This window comes from Mytilus edulis, chromosome 9 (genome assembly GCF_963676685.1).
Source record: "Mytilus edulis chromosome 9, xbMytEdul2.2, whole genome shotgun sequence".
Taxonomy (NCBI): Eukaryota; Metazoa; Mollusca; class Bivalvia; order Mytilida; family Mytilidae; genus Mytilus; species Mytilus edulis.
Window position 1 is genome coordinate 64,189,006 of NC_092352.1, and position 20,582 is coordinate 64,209,587.

The following is a 20,582-nucleotide window of genomic DNA, read 5'->3' on the forward strand; positions in this document are numbered from 1 at the left end:
TATTATCTTTCTGTTTTCGATCTAAATATTAATATTTTAACCAGAATGTTCTCTCCCGTAAGTCTATGATGAAATACACAGTAATTCCGTGGTTAAATCTTCAAACATAATTAGTTAACATGTTATCGAGACAACAGACAATACCACGTTATAATTGACCCAGATACACACAGTGTACAGTGGTCGATTTAAAACAAATATAATTGCGTCGTCAAGGGCCATCAAGGGATCATAACAGATAACGTAGATAACAACCTGTTAAGACCTGTATAAATGACCGAAAACTTTAGAGACGTTCCGAGAATTTTATTCTGACTTCCGGCCGAGAGATATCGAGTGGACCATAGACACATCCAAAACTCGCCAATATATAAGCATGAACCCCTCAGGGGGTTCATGCAAAAAAAGCATATGTGGTTAGTGGCAGGAATAGCACATGAAGAAATATTAAATGGGTTTTCATTTTGTGTTGGATGTTATTTGACTCACGCAGCTACGGTGGCACATGCTGCTGCGATTTTTCAGGTTGAACAATTAAAGCTCTTTGATTTCTTTCTTACTGATAATCCTACAGTTTGCCCCTGTCCCCTGTAAAGTTGTTTTCACGTAAAAGAGGCTTTACTTTTAACAAACAAGAGAGTGTTTTTACTTAAATAGTTATCAAAGGTACCAGGCTTATAATTTAATACACCAGGCACTCGTTATGTCTACATAAGACTCATCAGTGACCCTCAGATCAAAATAGATAGAAAACCAAACAAGTATAAAGTTGAGGAACATTGAGGCATACCTGTCAACTGACCCGGATTCTGTGGGTGTGACCCGAGATTTTCACAATTCTGAGGGTTCACCCGGATCACCCGCCGGGTCATTGAAATAACCCGGAAATTCCGAAAATGACCCGATTTCACCCGTATTTCTTAGCCTTGAGATTGATTTTCATAAGTAATATTCCTTTGAAATACCGGCAAATTCGTAATTCTTCCATGAACATGCAGTTCATCTAGCTATGTAAACTGTCAAATTAAGTGACCCATTAAGTGCATGGCTTCACTTGACAGCTTTGGTGTCAAACACACTGTTGATTAACACCAATTACCTTAGCTTTAAGTCGTAAATAAATTGCCCTGTTGTTTTACAAAGATATTTCAACTAAGATTTACTTCCCCTTATTTGTCACCATTCAAAATTATTCCTTATATTTACGTTTTATGGGTGGAAAAGATTAAATCATAATAATATAAAATTCAAATACATATTGAAAAATAACTTTTCATTATTTTTATACTTTTATACAATTAAAAAAAAAAAATAAAGTTGAAAATTATTTTTTACATTTATACTTCCTTCCTTTAACTGTATTACTATATTTTATCATAGTCTAATTTCTTTGTCAACTGAGAGCCGACCGTGCAAGGGCTGTATAGCCAGTCAAGGTCGTTAAAAACTTCCATTTGTTTGTCAACTGAGAGATGAATGTTCATACATGTAATACCTCTACATGATATGTTTAAAGGCTAGTAGTCTCATTTTAAAATTACATTTGAAAAATAAATTTTAGATGATGACAAAAAGTAAAGGACATAAGACTGTGATACACAAGTTTATAAAAATCTTTTAAAGTGTAATGAAATAATAATAAATAAGGTTTAAAATACCATAACCAAGTGAACATACATTGATGTTTTGGTATCTTTGATATACATTATAAGAAAATGTACCATAAATACTGAAATTCAGCTCGAAAAAGTTCGTACGCGTTATGACCTGAGATTTGATTCTTCAATGCAGGTCATGACCTGCATTTTCATCGTCACAGGTTGACAGGTATGATTGAGGACCAAAAATTCCAATAAGTTTTGCCAAACACGGCTAAGGTAACCTATGCCTGCAATAAAAAAAAAAGTAAAAGAACTTTGAGGAAAATTCAAAATGGTAAGTCCCTTATCAAATGACAAAATCAAAAGTTCAAACACATCAAAGGAATGGATAACAACTGTCTTATTCCTTAATTGGTACGAAAATCCTTAGTATTTTAAATAAGTTATACTTTTATAAACAGTAAATTTACAAAAATGACCATATAACATTAAGTGTCTGTCAGATGTAAATATCAACTTCTAAAAATATATAATGTAGGTGACATCTTGACATAATTACAAAAGTGCATGGTAGTGCCTAAAAGTATTGAAGGTATGTGCATCTTATGAGTTTATACAGATTCTTAACATGTAACGTATTAAAGGGTACTTATCAAATTACATTTAATTGAGAATGTAAATGGGGAATGTGTCAAAGAGACAAAAACCCAACCAAATTGCACACATCAGCTGAAGGCCACCAATGGTTCTTTAAAGAAACTCCGCACCCGGAGGCGTGCTTCAGCTGGCCCCTAAACAAAAATGTATACTTGCTCAGTAATAAGATGTCATACACCAATTTGGACAGGTTTTTTTTACCTATGTTTATTTATAATCCAGACAAGTTTCTATTTTGTGTGTATTTTGTAGATGTATTCTTAGTTATTCTTTAGTTACTTAACTTAATTTTGAATCCATATTGAATCATAGAAAAATGGGTTTTAAACCACCACCAATGATCATATGAATAGGAGTAACTTAATTGCATCCATGGTAAAATTCACATCAGTATTAATCTAATAACTGACGTCTTGTTTTACAAATATATAGAACACTTTGATAAAAGTCCTTGCTTACTTATATGATTAGAAATAGATGCCTGTAAAATCTTGTCATTGCTCATTGTTAAAAGTTTACTTTTTGTTGACTTCACATGTCGATTTTTCATTGATATTGTTATATTTATAAATTAACTGTTTACAAAATTTTGAATTTTTTGAAATAATAAGGCTTTTCTACCTCAGGCATAGATTACCTAAGCTGTATTTGGCAACACTTTTAAGAATTTTGGATCTCAATGCTTTGTACTTTATTTGGCTTTTTTTTTTTAACTTATTTGGATTCGAGCGTCACTGATGAGTCTTTTGTAGACGAAACGCGCGTCTGATGTATATATAGACAATAATAGTGCATTGACTTGACATATCGTTGATATGTCAAGTCAATGCACTATTATTGTCTTTATACTGCAATCTAAAAAAAACATTTTCAATTGTTGTTTAATGCGTTAAGGTTATTTATTTGATTTAAATATTGGGGAAAATATCCTTTAAAAAGGCCTCGCATCATGCTCGCGGAGAAATATACAACACAATGAAATTACATTTACCTGTTGAAATTAACACTCAATGGTGAACGAAATCGTTTAGTAATGACTTAATTATCAACCATAAGCATAATACATAATGATTTATAGGTTGCAAACAAAAAATATTAACAAATTAAATGTTTTTCCAATAATTGCATTTGAAACAATGTTGAGTTATTCCACGCATCGTTGTATGCATTTGAAACAAGAACAGGTTGATGAGGTCGTATGAATAATTCATTATTATTTCGGCAATTTCTATTTAAATATTCATGAGGAAAAGTGATATCGGGTCAGTGACTGTATATGACATAGAAATATACTGTCAACGCATTTTGACTGCTCAAATAGAAGGAGTGCAGTATAAAAAAAATTTAGTCCTGGTATCTATGATGAGTCTATTTTCATAACATTTTACTTTTTCTGTGGATATTTCATCTGTTGATACTGTGAACGTGTTATGGATATTTAGATGTATTTTAGCTAAGTTAAAAGACATGCAAAGTCAAACCATAAAAATACAAATTGTTTAGGTTCGAAGAAAATTTGTAAGATTCCGCTGCTATTTTTGCTAAATATGTACACTTTGGGTACTCAATGTAATTTAGGTACTGTGACACTAAACATTTGCATACAAGTGATGAATAGTGTTGATATCTTTTAAACAAAGGTTTGTTGATGTTAAATTAAGTGCCTCTTCAGTGATATCTTATTTTGTTTCAGTGAGATATATTGGAAGATGCATTGTAGCAACAAATGGTTAGTGAATAATTAGTCCCCCATTAATGCACTCTGTCTGTCTGTCTGTCTGTCATCTGTCCGTCTTTCTGTCTGTCATCCGTCAGTCTGGCAAATCAGTTTTCCCAACTTTTGAAGATATTGATTTAATATTTGGTATGTAGTTTTATCATGACAAGTTTAGATCTTGTTCCGGTCTGATGATTTAGTCCAGAGTTATGGTCTGTAGAAAAAATCCATATCTAATGTTTTATAGGTACTATGTTAAACCATATTTCTGTACAAAGGGAGATCACTCATTTTTTTAAAGACATTCTTTGGTAAATTGTTTGAAGAATTTTGTGCCAGGTTTGTTTGTTATTTTGTGAATGCTATATTATATAAAAAAATATTAAGTGAAATCCTTTAATTAGATAATAATCTATGTTAAGGTATATATTTCATTACATTACATTGTGTAGATAAAAGTGGTTGACATTTTATAGATAAGTTAAAAATCTATATAAGTTTATGACAAATGAAAGAAAAAATATTCCGTACTATTAAATATATTTGATTATGATTTGAAAATAGATATACATGTACATTGTATTACATCATATCTGATTTTAGAGATATTTAATATCTAATGTTAGAGTGTTTTCCACACATTTTTTCATCATGCTTGAAGATATTGATTGATAATTAGTTTACAGTTTTATCCTGACAAGTTACAGATCAGTTCAACTTTTAGTTTCGGTCTGATAAATTTGTACAGAGTTCTGGTCCTTGGACTTGAAAAATTCACTCATATAATCAGTTTTCTACACAGTTTTAAGTTATGCTTGAAGATATTGACTTGATATTTTTCTTTTTGTTTACACCATGACAAGTTATAGAACAAGTTAACATTTTCTTCCAGTAATTTTACCCGATAGGAACCTTGTATTTGCCATGCAATACTCTATGAATGCTTGTCATTCACTGGTGTTAAACTGATAATCGTAACTGGAATTACGACGATCCCAATATGGCGACGGCAGACTGAATAGGTAAAATCATTTCTCTTAAATGTAGCATGTCTTTGTCAATAGTTAGTAGCTGCAAGGTTTTTCTATACCATGTTACGGCCGAAATCACCTTTAAAAATTTTACAAGAAGTATTACACTTTTACTGTCAACTTAACTGTCAAAATATGAGTCCAATCTTTTATCTTTATCTGTATCCGGAAATCTTCTCGGAATCCAATCTGATTATTACGTTCACTACTAATAGTAGGGTGTATGGCGTACGGAAAGGGTCAAAGGTAAAAAGAGCAGCATAAGCTATATTTGACGTACCAAAAGGGTCAATATATATTTGTCTGGTTAGGCTGCATTTTAATCGCATATGCTATATTACAAACACTGACTATGCTATATTAGTGTAAGATATTAGCAAGCGAAATCGAGGGAATTGTGCAAATGATGATACAAGCATGAAAATTACCACAAAGCATCATTATTATATTCTTTTTAATAAATAACTGCTGGCCATTCAAAAAAAAAAAAAAAATTCAAGATGGCCTCGTCCATTTTCTAAAATGGCTGTTTCTTCAGTTTGAAATTTTTTTGTTGAACTTCTTTGAGTAAAAACCAATTATCAGGTTTGGCGGCTACCTTCTTTACATCACATATTTATTAAAAATTAATATTTGATACATCCAGTATTTGCGCATGCGCGAAAATGTTACAAAATTCTTTCAAAAATATTTGAACTATTTACTATAAATTTAGTGTTTTTGGACTTCTAGTGATATTATGAATTGGTTTGATAACATGTTTCAAGGTTATGATACACATGTGTTTAACACTTTTGCGCATATGCAAAATATTTAAAGACATCAAGAGCGATTTGTATGCACTACCAGGCAATTCTCAGGTATTCGTTGGATAAAGCGAAAATGTGATGAGAGAGAAACATCAATTGTAACTGCAAATGGGTTTAATTGAAACATTCTGCGATTTGCTGATCCAAATTGGGACGCATTGATCGTTGGTGGGGCAGCAATGGTTAATTCCAGGTCACAAAGTTGGGCAACAATATTTGATGAGTATGCAAATGATGTCATACTGCCTTACATAAAATCTTGGTAGGCACTTAAAGTTAACCATCGAGAGACGTTAACCACCGAGAGTCGGTTTTTAGACCCGCCCAGTGCACCTAAGCACGCCTACTTTTGGAGCTCTTTAGTATGAAGATAAGAAAAATATACGAAATTACGGAACTGTGTACCTTGTTTTATCCTTCATGTTGGTGTTTATTGCGCATGCGCACAAAGCACGGTGATAGTTACGGTTACTGACTCAGGAACCTTGTATATTATATACCTCGGTTTCGATACACTACGATGGAATTACGGACCAGTTTAACATAAACATGGTAAATAGATAGACAGCTGGTAATCATAATTGATTAAGAAATAACCTGGAAGAAGAAATGAGTTAACTATTGATTATAACAGAGACGAGAATGCCATCGTGTTTGTTCTGCTAAAAAAAGCAGGAACATTGGAGTTTATGGTTAGATTTTAAATATTTCTTGTCTCCAAACTGGGTAAATTTGATATAGTAACAACCCCCCCCCCCTTTTTTTAAATAACTCGAGAACCACACATCGCGCTCGCTTAACAAAGTAACAATAAGAAATAATTATTGCTAGTTTCAAGAATAATTAATCGTCAAAACTTATCCCCTCCCCGACATCAAAGGAAGTTAAATGTATTATCCCAAAATTAGACCAAATTATTATGATATAAGGACGTCTTGACAGGCTATTATTTTATTTTGTTTTGTTGGTTTTTTTTTGCTTTGACGTCTTCTTCCTGTATGAAAAAAACATAATAGACCCCCCCCCCCCTTTTTCCCCATAATATAGTTTTTTAAGAAGTCATAATTATTTGAACTACCCCTGAATATATTACAGTAAAACTGATAGTTTGATGACATTGTTTAAGACTATTGACCTCAGGTCAGCCTAAACTGAGTTTAAAACTGTAATTTATTCATTTAAACAGTTCAAGACATGTACCTTCTGAAATGTGATTGCATCAAAATTAAACCTAAAGCATAACATACTTAGTGTGCAGGAAGTGCCACCAAATAAATACTGATTTGTAAAATTAGATGATGATATTTGTGAAGTCAAAGATATTATAGCTAGTTATAACTGGTTTTAGATATAAATCTGAGTAAAAGGTTGATTTATATGTGCTCTTTCATGTTTAGATTATAATTTAAATTTAATCTTTTGAAGTTTTTTTTATAATATTAAGACATTAAAATCACAATTATTTATTTATACACAAAAAAATAATTTTTGTCCTTTTTTAGTTGAATGACTGTACACAAACATTATACACACATAATTTTGATAATTCTGTAATGTTTTTTTTCTATAGCCCCAGAATGTGACAAAAGACTTATTAATCCAGATTTACAAAAAATAGAAATAGTTCAGCTACCATAAGACTGCTATGACAAAAATTCTGCAGTTTCCAGAATTTGAGGTAGAGTATAGTTAGGAATAGTTTGATTATGCAAATGCTTAGTTTGTCATAAACAATTATGCCCTTGATACAAAAGCAGAGGAAACAAAAAAGTATGAAAATAGTTGAAAAAAGTAATCATTATTACCTAGTCATATACTGTAAATAGAAAAAGAGAAAAGCACTGGTTATGATTTGGTATTTTTAATAGCATTATCATTTGTCCATAACTTGGAATATATACTGGATTGAGCTTGACATTTATTTAATATCATTGACACATGGTTGCAAGAAATGAAAGATGGTAATTTAAACCTAGCAATTAAAGCTTTTGATTTGGTAGAATATGACTTTCTTTGTAGCTCGACATGTATGGATTTAGTGAGACTACTGTTAGTTTTTTTAAGTCGTACCTGAATAACAAAACGTATACATTTGTAATGTTAACTCTGAACAACAACATGTAAAATTTGGTGTTCCCCAATGTTCTATACCTTGTCCTCTATTGTTTGTGCTATTTATAAATGACCTTCCCTTATGCATTAAAAATTGTGAAACAGACCTATATCGTTGTATATGCTGATGACACCACTATTCATAAATCAGGGGGAAACATCTAGAAAATATAAATGATGATGTTCAAGAAGATTTATACAGGGTTGAAGAGTGGTGTAAAATGAATAACATGTTCATAGATGCAAATGAAACAAAATGTTTGATTACTGGAACAAAGCAGAAACTATTCAGACTTTTGAACCAAACTTGATAATAAATTAAAGTATTACAAAATTCTTCATGTGAAAAAATATTAGTTTCAAAATTGACAGCCCACTAAGTAACTGGAGAAATCAAATTGACCAAGGTTGTGCTAATATATCATCCAGAATATACCATCTTTCTTAAATACATTTTTTTTATATAACTGCAAGAAAACATAATACAATGGGTGTTCTGCCCCTAATTGACTACTGTTGTATTATTTGGGATGAATGTAAAAATTGACGGATAACAAGAATTTTAAAAATCCGAAAAAAGGGCAGCATGATAAATTCTAGATGCAGATCCGTTATCCCTCTTGGTATATAGGAGCACTATATTCTATGTTAACCTCCGACAGTAGGTATAAACAAATACTGTTGATAGACGGTATATACGAGCACTATATTCCATGTTAACCACCGACGGTAGGTACATGTATAGACAAATACTGGTGATAGACAGTATATAGGAGCACTATATTCTATGTTAACCACTGACGGTAGGTATAGCCAAATACTGTTGATAGACGGTATATAGGACCACTATATCTTATGATAACCATCGACGGTAGGTATAGACAAATACTGGTGATAGACGGTATATAGGAGCACTATATTGTATGTTAACCACCGACGGTAGGTATAAACAAATACTGTTGATAGACGGTATATAGGAGCACTATATTGTATGTTAACTACCGACAGTAGGTATAGACAAATACTGGTGATAGACGGTATATAGGAGCACTATATTGTATGTTAACCACCGACGGTAGGTATAAACAAATACTGTTGATAGACGGTATATAGGAGCACTATATTGTATGTTAACTACCGACAGTAGGTATAGACAAATACTGTTGATAGACGGTATATAGGAGCACTATATTGTATGTTAACTACCGACAGTAGGTATAGACAGATACTGTTGATAGACGGTATATAGGAGCACTAAATTGTATGTTAACCACCGACGGTAGTTATAGACAAATGCTGTTGATAGATGGTATATAGGAGCACTATATTGTATGTTAACTACCGACGGTAGGTATAGACAAATACTGTTGATAGACGGTATATAGGAGCACTATATTGTATGTTAACTACCGACAGTAGGTATAGACAGATACTGTTGATAGACGGTATATAGGAGCACTATATTCTATGTTAACCACTGACGGTAGGTATAGCCAAATACTGTTGATAGACGGTATATAGGACCACTATATCTTATGTTAACCATCGACGGTAGGTATAGACAAATACTGGTGATAGACGGTATATAGGAGCACTATATTGTATGTTAACCACCGACGGTAGGTATAAACAAATACTGTTGATAGACGGTATATAGGAGCACTATATTGTATGTTAACTACCGACAGTAGGTATAGACAAATACTGGTGATAGACGGTATATAGGAGCACTATATTGTATGTTAACCACCGACGGTAGGTATAAACAAATACTGTTGATAGACGGTATATAGGAGCACTATATTGTATGTTAACTACCGACAGTAGGTATAGACAAATACTGTTGATAGACGGTATATAGGAGCACTATATTGTATGTTAACTACCGACAGTAGGTATAGACAGATACTGTTGATAGACGGTATATAGGAGCACTAAATTGTATGTTAACCACCGACGGTAGGTATAGACAAATGCTGTTGATAGATGGTATATAGGAGCACTATATTGTATGTTAACTACCGACGGTAGGTATAGACAAATACTGTTGATAGACGGTATATAGGAGCACTATATTGTATGTTAACTACCGACAGTAGGTATAGACACATACTGTTACTAGACGGTATATAGGAGCACTAATATTGTATGTTAACCACCGACGGTAGGTATAGACAAATACTGTTGATAGACGGTATATGGGAGCACCATATTGTATGTTAACCACCAGCGGTAGGTATAGACATATACTGTTGATAGATGGTATATAGGAGCACTATATTATATGTTAACTACCGACAGTAGGTATAGACAAATACTGTTGATAGACGGTATATGGGAGCACCATATTGTATGTTTACCACCAACGGTAGGTATAGACATATACTGTTGATAGATGGTATATAGGAGCACTATAGTATATGTTAACTACCGACAGTAGGTATAGACAAATACTGTTGATAGACATCAACGGTATATGGGAGCCCTATATTGTATGTTAACTACCCACGGTAGGTATAGACAAATACTGTTGATAGACGGTATATAGGAGCACTATATTGTATGTTAACTACCGACGGTAGGTATAGACAAATACTGTTGATAGACGGTATATAGGAGCACTATATTGTATGTTAACCACCGACGGTAGGTATAGACAAATACTGTTGATAGACGGTTTATGGGAGCACTATATTGTATGTTAACCACCGACGGTAGGTATAGACATATACTGTTGATAGACTGTATATAGGAGCACTATTTTGCATGTTAACCACTGACGATAGGTATAGACAAATACTGTTGATAGACGGTATATGGGAGCACTATATTGTATGTTAACCACCGACGGTAGGTATAGACAAATGCTGTTGATAGACGGTATATACATTGTAGGAGCACTATATTGTATGTTAACCACCGATGGTAGGTATAGACAAATACTGTTGATAGACGGTATATAGAAGCACTATTTTGTATGTTAACTACCGACAGTAGGTATAGAGAAATACTGTTGATAGACGGTATATGGGAGCATTATATTGTATGTTAATCACCGACGGTAGGTATAGACATATACTGTTGATAGATGGTATATAGGAGCACTATATTGTATGTTAACTACCGACAGTAGGTATAGACAAATACTGTTGATAGACGGTTTATGGGAGCACTATATTGTATGTTAACCACGTACGGTAGGTATAGACAAATACTGTTGATAGACGGTATATAGAAGCACTATATTGTATGTTAACTACCGACAGTAGGTATAGACAAATACTGTTGATAGACGGTATATGGGAGCACTATATTGTATGTTAACCACCGACGGTAGGTATAGACAAATACTGGTGATAGACGGTATATAGGAGCACTATATTGTATGTTAACCACTGACGGTAGGTATAGCCAAATACTTTTTATAGACGGTATATAGGAGCACTATATCTTATGTTAACCACCGACGGTAGGTATAGACAAATACTGGTGATAGACGGTATATAGGAGCACTATATTGTATGTTAACTACCGATGTTAGGTATAGACAAATACTGTTGATAAACGGTATATAGGAGCACTATATTGTATGTTAACTACCGACAGTAGGTATAGACAAATACTGTTGATAGACGGTATATAGGAGCACTATATCTTATGTTAACCACCGACGGTAGGTATAGACAAATACTGGTGATAGACGGTATATAGGAGCACTATATTGTATGTTAACTACTGACAGTAGGTATAGACAAAATACTGTTACTAGACGGTATATAGGAGCACTATATTGTATGTTAACCACCGACGGTAGGTATAGACAAATATTGTTGATAGACGGTATATGGGAGCACCATATTGTATGTTAACCACCAACGGTAGGTATAGACATATACTGTTGATAGATGGTATATAGGAGCACTATATTATATGTTAACTACCGACAGTAGGTATAGACAAATACTGTTGATAGACATCAACGGTATATGGGAGCCCTATATTGTATGTTAACTACCCACGGTAGGTATAGACAAATACTGTTGATATACGGTATATAGGAGCACTATATTGTATGTTAACTACCGACGGTAGGTATAGACAAATACTGTTGATAGACGGTATATAGGAGCACTATATTGTATGTTAACCACCGACGGTAGGTATAGACAAATACTGTTGATAGACAGTATATAGGAGCACTATATTGTATGTTAACCACCAACGGTAGGTATAGACAAATACTGTTGATAGACGGTATATAGGAGCACTATATTGTATGTTAACTACCGATGTTAGGTATAGACAAATACTGTTGATAGACGGTATATAGGAGCACTATATTGTATGTTAACTACCGACGGTAGGTATAGACAAATACTGTTGATAGCAGTATATTGGAGCATTATATTGTATGTTAACCACCGACGGTAAGTATAGACATATACTATTGATAGATGGTATATAGGAGCACTATATTGTATGTTAACTACCGACAGTAGGTATAGACAAATACTGTTGATAGACGGTATATGGGAGCACTATATTGTATGTTAACCACCGACCGTAGGTATAGACAAATACTGTTGATAGACGGTATATACATTGTAGGAGCACTATATTGTATGTTAACCACCGACGGTAGGTATAGACAAATACTGTTGATAGACGGTATATAGAAGCACTATATTGTATGTTAACTACCGACAGTAGGTATAGACAAATACTGTTGATAGACGGTATATGGGAGCACTATATTGTATGTTAACCACCGACGGTAGGTATAGACAAATACTGGTGATAGACGGTATATAGGAGCACTATATTGTATGTTAACCACTGACGGTAGGTATAGCCAAATACTTTTTATAGACGGTATATAGGAGCACTATATCTTATGTTAACCACCGACGGTAGGTATAGACAAATACTGGTGATAGACGGTATATAGGAACAACTACCGACAGTAGGTATAGACAGATACTGTTGATAGACGGTATCAAAGAGCACTATATTGTATGTTAACCAGCGACGGTAGGTATAGACAAATATTGTTGATAGACGGTTTATGGGAGCACTATATTGTATGTTAACCACCGACGGTAGGTATAGACATATACTGTTGATAGACGGTATATAGGAGCACTATATTGCATGTTAACCACTGACGATAGGTATAGACAAATACTGTTGATAGACGGTATATGGGAGCACTATATTGTATGTTAACCACCGACGGTAGGTATAGACAAATACTGTTGATAGACGGTATATACATTGTAGGAGCACTATATTGTATGTTAACCACCGATGGTAGGTATAGACAAATACTGTTGATAGACGGTATATAGAAGCACTATTTTGTATGTTAACTACCGACAGTAGGTATAGAGAAATACTGTTGATAGACGGTATATGGGAGCATTATATTGTATGTTAATCACCGACGGTAGGTATAGACATATACTGTTGATAGATGGTATATAGGAGCACTATATTGTATGTTAACTACCGACAGTAGGTATAGACAAATACTGTTGATAGACGGTTTATGGGAGCACTATATTGTATGTTAACCACCGACGGTCGGTATAGACAAATACTGTTGATAGCAGTATATGGGAGCATTATATTGTATGTTAACCACCGACGGTAGGTATAGACATATACTATTGATAGATGGTATATAGGAGCACTATATTGTATGTTAACTACCGACAGTAGGTATAGACAAATACTGTTGATAGACGGTATATGGGAGCACTATATTGTATGTTAAGTACCGACGGTAGGTATAGACATACTGTTGATAGATGGTATATAGGAGCACTATATTGTATATTAACTACCGACGGTAGGTATAGACAAATACTGTTGATAGACGGTATATAGGAGCACTATATTGTATGTTAACTACCGACGGTAGGTATAAACAAATACTGTTGATAGACGGTATATAGGAGCACTATATTGTATGTTAACTACCGACGGTAGGTATAGACAAATACTGTTAATAGACGGTATATGGGAGCATTATATTGTATGTTAACCACCGACGGTAGGTATAGACATATACTGTTGATAGATGGTATATAGGAGCACTATATTGTATGTTAACTACCGACAGTAGGTATAGACAAATACTGTTGATATACGGTATATAGGAGCACTATATTGTATGTTAACTACCGACGGTAGGTATAGACAAATACTGTTGATAGACGGTATATAGGAGCACTATATTGTATGTTAACCACCGACGGTAGGTATAGACAAATACTGTTGATAGACAGTATATAGGAGCACTATATTGTATGTTAACCACCAACGGTAGGTATAGACAAATACTGTTGATAGACGGTTTATGGGAGCACTATATTGTATGTTAACCACCGACGGTAGGTATAGACATATACTGTTGATAGACTGTATATAGGAGCACTATTTTGCATGTTAACCACTGACGATAGGTATAGACAAATACTGTTGATAGACGGTATATGGGAGCACTATATTGTATGTTAACCACCGACGGTAGGTATAGACAAATGCTGTTGATAGACGGTATATACATTGTAGGAGCACTATATTGTATGTTAACCACCGATGGTAGGTATAGACAAATACTGTTGATAGACGGTAAATAGAAGCACTATTTTGTATGTTAACTACCGACAGTAGGTATAGAGAAATACTGTTGATAGACGGTATATGGGAGCATTATATTGTATGTTAATCACCGACGGTAGGTATAGACATATACTGTTGATAGATGGTATATAGGAGCACTATATTGTATGTTAACTACCGACAGTAGGTATAGACAAATACTGTTGATAGACGGTTTATGGGAGCACTATATTGTATGTTAACCACGTACGGTAGGTATAGACAAATACTGTTGATAGACGGTATATAGAAGCACTATATTGTATGTTAACTACCGACAGTAGGTATAGACAAATACTGTTGATAGACGGTATATGGGAGCACTATATTGTATGTTAACCACCGACGGTAGGTATAGACAAATACTGGTGATAGACGGTATATAGGAGCACTATATTGTATGTTAACCACTGACGGTAGGTATAGCCAAATACTTTTTATAGACGGTATATAGGAGCACTATATCTTATGTTAACCACCGACGGTAGGTATAGACAAATACTGGTGATAGACGGTATATAGGAGCACTATATTGTATGTTAACTACCGATGTTAGGTATAGACAAATACTGTTGATAGACGGTATATAGGAGCACTATATTGTATGTTAACTACCGACAGTAGGTATAGACAAATACTGTTGATAGACGGTATATAGGAGCACTATATCTTATGTTAACCACCGACGGTAGGTATAGACAAATACTGGTGATAGACGGTATATAGGAGCACTATATTGTATGTTAACTACCGACAGTAGGTATAGACAAAATACTGTTACTAGACGGTATATAGGAGCACTATATTGTATGTTAACCACCGACGGTAGGTATAGACAAATATTGTTGATAGACGGTATATGGGAGCACCATATTGTATGTTAACCACCAACGGTAGGTATAGACATATACTGTTGATAGATGGTATATAGGAGCACTATATTATATGTTAACTACCGACAGTAGGTATAGACAAATACTGTTGATAGACATCAACGGTATATGGGAGCCCTATATTGTATGTTAACTACCCACGGTAGGTATAGACAAATACTGTTGATATACGGTATATAGGAGCACTATATTGTATGTTAACTACCGACGGTAGGTATAGACAAATACTGTTGATAGACGGTATATAGGAGCACTATATTGTATGTTAACCACCGACGGTAGGTATAGACAAATACTGTTGATAGACAGTATATAGGAGCACTATATTGTATGTTAACCACCAACGGTAGGTATAGACAAATACTGTTGATAGACGGTATATAGGAGCACTATATTGTATGTTAACTACCGATGTTAGGTATAGACAAATACTGTTGATAGACGGTATATAGGAGCACTATATTGTATGTTAACTACCGACGGTAGGTATAGACAAATACTGTTGATAGCAGTATATTGGAGCATTATATTGTATGTTAACCACCGACGGTAAGTATAGACATATACTATTGATAGATGGTATATAGGAGCACTATATTGTATGTTAACTACCGACAGTAGGTATAGACAAATACTGTTGATAGACGGTATATGGGAGCACTATATTGTATGTTAACCACCGACCGTAGGTATAGACAAATACTGTTGATAGACGGTATATACATTGTAGGAGCACTATATTGTATGTTAACCACCGACGGTAGGTATAGACAAATACTGTTGATAGACGGTATATAGAAGCACTATATTGTATGTTAACTACCGACAGTAGGTATAGACAAATACTGTTGATAGACGGTATATGGGAGCACTATATTGTATGTTAACCACCGACGGTAGGTATAGACAAATACTGGTGATAGACGGTATATAGGAGCACTATATTGTATGTTAACCACTGACGGTAGGTATAGCCAAATACTTTTTATAGACGGTATATAGGAGCACTATATCTTATGTTAACCACCGACGGTAGGTATAGACAAATACTGGTGATAGACGGTATATAGGAACAACTACCGACAGTAGGTATAGACAGATACTGTTGATAGACGGTATCAAAGAGCACTATATTGTATGTTAACCAGCGACGGTAGGTATAGACAAATATTGTTGATAGACGGTTTATGGGAGCACTATATTGTATGTTAACCACCGACGGTAGGTATAGACATATACTGTTGATAGACGGTATATAGGAGCACTATATTGCATGTTAACCACTGACGATAGGTATAGACAAATACTGTTGATAGACGGTATATGGGAGCACTATATTGTATGTTAACCACCGACGGTAGGTATAGACAAATACTGTTGATAGACGGTATATACATTGTAGGAGCACTATATTGTATGTTAACCACCGATGGTAGGTATAGACAAATACTGTTGATAGACGGTATATAGAAGCACTATTTTGTATGTTAACTACCGACAGTAGGTATAGAGAAATACTGTTGATAGACGGTATATGGGAGCATTATATTGTATGTTAATCACCGACGGTAGGTATAGACATATACTGTTGATAGATGGTATATAGGAGCACTATATTGTATGTTAACTACCGACAGTAGGTATAGACAAATACTGTTGATAGACGGTTTATGGGAGCACTATATTGTATGTTAACCACCGACGGTCGGTATAGACAAATACTGTTGATAGCAGTATATGGGAGCATTATATTGTATGTTAACCACCGACGGTAGGTATAGACATATACTATTGATAGATGGTATATAGGAGCACTATATTGTATGTTAACTACCGACAGTAGGTATAGACAAATACTGTTGATAGACGGTATATGGGAGCACTATATTGTATGTTAAGTACCGACGGTAGGTATAGACATACTGTTGATAGATGGTATATAGGAGCACTATATTGTATATTAACTACCGACGGTAGGTATAGACAAATACTGTTGATAGACGGTATATAGGAGCACTATATTGTATGTTAACTACCGACGGTAGGTATAAACAAATACTGTTGATAGACGGTATATAGGAGCACTATATTGTATGTTAACTACCGACGGTAGGTATAGACAAATACTGTTAATAGACGGTATATGGGAGCATTATATTGTATGTTAACCACCGACGGTAGGTATAGACATATACTGTTGATAGATGGTATATAGGAGCACTATATTGTATGTTAACTACCGACAGTAGGTATAGACAAATACTGTTGATAGACGGTTTATGGGAGCACTATATTGTATGTTAACCACCGACGGTAGGTATAGACAAATACTGTTGATAGACGGTATATAGGAGCACTTTATTGCATGTTAACCACCGACGGTAGGTATAGACAAATACTGTTGATGGATGGTGCAAAGGAGTACTATATCGTATGTTAACCACTGACGGTAGGTATAGACAAATACTGTTGATAGACGATAAATAGGAGGACTGTATTGTATGTTAACCACCGACGGTAGGTATAGACAAATACTGTTGATATACGGTATATAGGAGTATTGTATTTTATGTCAAACATCGACGATAGGTATGGACAAAATCCGACAAATACTGTATACAGACAGTGTATAGAAGTACTGTATTGTATGGTAAACACTGACGGTTGGTATGGACAATTTCTGTATCATGCATCGATTGTAAATAAAAGTATCATGTGAGTGACACAGGCTCATTGAAGCCTCTAGTTTTGATATTATTAATGTGGAGATCTGGTCTAATTTATCATTTTCTCTATTACATGCATGATAACTGCAACAATTGAATTGAAATAAAAGTGATAATATTTCTTTTGTAGGTTATCAAGATTTAGTGTTTCCATACAAGTGATAAAGATTGAACAACAAAAACATCTCAAACTTTACAGGACAGAGTACACTTTTTTCACTGTGCTTAGTTTTGTCTTTATGTCTAAATTATGATACCTTTAAAAAAAAACAATAAAATTATGGAATAACATTTATTTCTATCTTATAAAGTGGAGTGAAGAAACAAGGGGTAATTGAAAACATAAGAATATATTGCTATCATATATTGCAATATTGCAGATCAGCAGCCCATACATTTGCTATAGCACATAAATATGGGACCAATAATTTCAAGTTGCCTTTTAAAAAAGACCTTATTAATGTTATGCGAGATACCACCAAAGACCACTAGGTGTTGATCAAATGATATTGTAAATAAGAGGGTTGTCCAAAATATTTCCAACAGCTGTTTGATATACACTACCTTAATCAAACCACAATGGTAAAAAAACAGTTTTGGTCAGTCTTAAAAGAAGCAAATATAATTTAGAAAAAGTGCAAGCTGTTGATAAAAACTACAAATAACTGCCAGTCCTAAATGTGGGTGGAGATTACCATTTAGCACAAATGAGTTTCTGGACTAAAGAAAGTAATTTCGGCACAAACCGATTATACCCTTTCAAAAACTATGTGTAGTCCCTTTTATAAAAGTGGCAGATTATCTTTCTATCTAGAGTATCTATGACAACTAACTGCTGCTCCTAGTGACGTTAGTCTTTGGTTTTTGAAAAGATTGGATATATTGTCACAATTCTTTTCTAAGGTACCGGTCTGATAAACAGGAAGTTGCCAGATTAGCTACTAAATATATGCACACTGAAATATAGTCCCTTAAAATTCCCATGGCTGTGTACATGTTCAGATACGAACTATGAAAATTTTGTTTATATCTTTAGAGAAGTAAAATCAAGTATGTATTTCTTTAGTTTTGTCAAATTGCTGTCTTCTTTTGTCCTGTTATTAGATAACAGTACTGATACAATACTGTAAAAATACGGAGATGTGGTATGATTGCCAATGAGACGCCTACATGTATTCACTGAAGTTCAAATAAAGTGGATGTAAGCGGTTATATGCAACCATACAGCCTTCAACAATGAGAAAAATCATATCAAATAGAGCCTTGTAAATAGGTGTTGATCAAATGATATTGTAAATAAGAGGGTTGTGTATTTCATGACGGTATAATACTAAACCCCTAACAGGAGGGATTGTGCCTGATATTCATATGATGAAGACATAATCTTTCAATCAGTTTAATTAAGGTCTGGTTCTGGCATGTCAATAACTGCTAGTAGTCTTGTTATTTATGTATTATTGTCATTTTGTTTATTTTCTTTTGTTTCATATTCTGACATCGGACTCGGACTTCTCTTAAACTGAGTTTTACTGTGCGTATTGTTTCGCGTTTGTTTTTTCTACATTGGCTACAGGTATAGGGGAGGGTTGAGATCTCAAAAAACATGTTTAATCCCGCCGCAATTTTGCGCCTGTCCCAAGTTAGGAGCCTCTGACCTTTGTTAGTCTTGTATGATTTATAATTTTAGTTTCTTGTGTATAATTCGGAGCTTAGTATGACGTCCATTATCACTGAACTAGTATACATATTTGTTTAGGGGCCAGCTGACGGACACCTCCGTGTGCGGGAGTTTCTCGCTACATTGAAGATCTATCGGTGGCCTTCGGCTGTTGTCTGCTCTATGGTCGGGTTGTTGTCTCCTTGACACATTCCCCATTTCCATACTCAATTTTATAGTATGATTTACATCTGCAATAATCACGAAACAATCAGAGACAAGTTTGGGTCTAAATCTGTATGTCCCACATAATCAAATTGACCGAAGAGAGAGGCGAAAGATACTAAAGGCTTATTCAAACACATAAGTCAATAATAAACTGACAACACCACGGCAAAAAAAAAAGAGAAAGATTAAAAAACCAACAACAGAATGCAAAACACAACAAAGAACATCACAGACTGAACAAAACGAACCTCGCCAAAAAACTGGTGTGACCAAATGACTAATTTATCTCAGCCTTACATTATTTAGCAGACCCTTTATTATACCAAACCAAACAAAGTTCTTTATGGTACAATGTTTTTGATCCATCGGTCTGTCAGTCCTGTTCTCGTTATTGCAACTCCTCTGAAACCCCATAACAGAGTTTTATAAATTTTTGTAGATAATGAGGAAATTATGAAATTATCAATTCATTGCTTTTCTATATA

The 20,582-nt window shown here is 34.3% G+C and overlaps 1 long non-coding RNA gene across 1 annotated transcript; it reads left to right on the forward strand.

The window, feature by feature from the left end:
- The first annotated feature begins 6,366 nt into the window (after positions 1–6,366).
- On the forward strand, positions 6,367–18,485 carry LOC139490390 (uncharacterized). The gene is made up of 3 exons (XR_011656309.1): positions 6,367–6,507; positions 7,386–7,493; positions 18,343–18,485. It is a non-coding gene; the product is annotated as an uncharacterized lncRNA (long non-coding RNA).
- The last annotated feature ends 2,097 nt before the right edge of the window (positions 18,486–20,582 follow it).